Source organism: Protopterus annectens, chromosome 10.part0 (genome assembly GCF_019279795.1).
Source record: "Protopterus annectens isolate FY-2018-M chromosome 10.part0, PAN1.0, whole genome shotgun sequence".
Taxonomy (NCBI): domain Eukaryota; kingdom Metazoa; phylum Chordata; order Ceratodontiformes; family Protopteridae; genus Protopterus; species Protopterus annectens.
Genome location: NC_056744.1, coordinates 875,039,156 through 875,041,655, shown reverse-complemented (window position 1 = coordinate 875,041,655; position 2,500 = coordinate 875,039,156). Strand labels below are relative to the sequence as shown.

The following is a 2,500-nucleotide window of genomic DNA, read 5'->3' as shown; positions in this document are numbered from 1 at the left end:
ATAGACCTATCAAAAGCCTTTGATATGGTAAATCATACACTTCTTCTGCACACATTAAAATCTCTTGCCCTGGAGCCCTCTTCCCTAACCTGGTTTTCTTCCTATCTTGAAAATCGTCAGCAAGCCGTACTCTGGAAAAACTCTCTCTCTGCTCTCCTCCCTATCTCTTTAGGAGTACCTCAAGGGTCTATCCTAGGCCCACTTTTATTTTCCATCTTTATTAATGACCTTCAATCATCTATACCTAATGCTACCTGCATACAATATGCAGATGATTCCACTATAATTTGCACTGCCTCTTCTCAAACAGAACTCCAGTTTCAAACACAGTCAGCCTTCTCAACTGTTGAACAGTGGTTCTCCAATCACTGTCTACTCCTTAACCCCAAAAAAACTAAATTATTACTCTTTTCACCTACCCGTAAATCTACTTTGATTAACTTCTGTATTTCTGCAACTGACAACACCATAATTTCTCCTGACTCCTCAACTAAACTTCTTGGTGTTACTATTGATAATAATCTTAACTTTGATTCTTACATCAACAACACAATAAAAGCCCTTAATAAAAAGATTGGTTCCCTATACAGAATAAAGTCCTTCCTCACACCTGAAACTAGGATAACCCTAGCCCAAACACATCTTATTTCTACCCTTTTGTATGCATCTCCTATTTACACTAATCTATCTAAAAGTAACCTTAAGAAACTCACTACATCTTACCACAATATTGCCCGCTTTGCCACCACATCACATTTTAGAACTCACCACTGTCTAAACCTACAACAACTACACTGGCTGGAACTCCCTAATAAGCTCATTTTTCAACAACTCTTAATTGCACACAAAATTCTATACCAACCTTCTAAAACACCAGCTCTTTCCAAACTCTTGACTCCCTATATCAACCTGAAACAACTACGTTCCTCTGACAAATTACTTGTTAATATTACCAAAACTATGAACTCTGCAGGTAACTGCCTTTTTTCTAACTCAGTAGGTAAAATATGGAATAATCTTCCATCCGATCTGTCCTCTTTGCATACTCTTCCACTATTTAAAAAACAACTTTTAATACATCTTAACAAATTCTGGCTTTGCTCTTGTACCAACCCAGACTAGCCTGTTGGCATCCTTAACTCTATCATAAACTATTCTTATCCACTTGGACTCTATCTTCTACTTCAACTGAGATATTACCCCTATTTATTGTAAATATTACATAACTCTTTTTAGCATAAAAAAAAAAAAATTGTGTATTATCTACCATGGTTCAAAACCACCTTATATATACTTTATGATCTGATACCTTATTATATTGTTTTGTTAGGATTGTTCTGATAAGTCAAAATCTATAATATTTGTATGATCTTTTTTTACCTTTTTACCTTTGTATAATTACACTTGTACTATGTCTTCTTATGTATTTCCAATATTATTATTAACCTCAGGAGCTTTTCTCCCCGGGCCTCCACTGAAAATGGACATTAATCCAGCTGGACTAGCCCGGTCAACAAATGTAAAATAAATAAAATAAATAAATAAATAAATATATATATATATATATATATATATATATATATCTTTCTACATAGGCAAGACGGAGCGAAGGCTAAAAGAGAGAGTTTATGAACACTTAAGAAGTATCAATCTGCATAAGGAAGATAATGCCTTAGCGCGGCATCTTGTGGATCATCCTGAAAATAAATTAAAGTAATCCATCAAATCAAGCAAGATATCCGAGGGGCCCCATTCAATTTATTGCTGGAAAAAAGCGAATTATTATGGCAGATGAGGCTTAATGCCTTCACTTATCCAGACCATAATGAGAAATGTTCACTAATGTGTCTCTTAAAATTAAGAAGCTTAGAGAGGTAATTGATAAGTAATTTCAGGTAAAAACGGTATAATAAAAACTTAACAATAATAACAACAATAAAAATAATTGTAACAATGTTATGACCTCTGCAACTCATTAAATTTAATAATAAATAATAAAAAATAAAAAAAATAAATTTAGATAAATAATAATTTTTAACATACAAATAAGTAATCAATTTGTTTTTAAGGCAAAATAATTTTAATGTATTGGCTCTTTATATATATTTATCATATTTTTCAATTTTTTGATTTAATAATTTACACCTGTTGAGTTATAATCGAGTTATATTATTGTTGTGATTCAAAAGGAGCACAACTTATTTATTAAACAAAAGGGTTTATTATTTTATTTCAGAGATTTCTGCACATCACTTATGCTTTGATAATGGAATGCTTTCATTCATAAATTATAATTTATAAATTATAAGTTATTAATTTAATTTCTTAACTTTCTGGTTATAATTTATCAGGTTATAATATATTCACTTGTTAACATGCAAATGTGTGTACTTTTAACATAAATAAATTTTAGGAATAAACTTACTATGTTCATTTTAGCGAACATTTATATTATTCATGTTGGTGTTTTCAAGAATGAAGCAGTAGTGTCACTTTAAGA

The 2,500-nt window shown here is 31.2% G+C and overlaps 1 protein-coding gene across 3 annotated transcripts in view; it reads left to right on the top strand.

Moving 5' to 3' along the window:
• The window catches only part of RPAP2 (RNA polymerase II associated protein 2), a gene marked incomplete at its 5' end in the record, with an annotated part of 1,562,525 nt that overhangs the window by 331,904 nt on the left and 1,228,121 nt on the right, over positions 1 to 2,500 (top strand).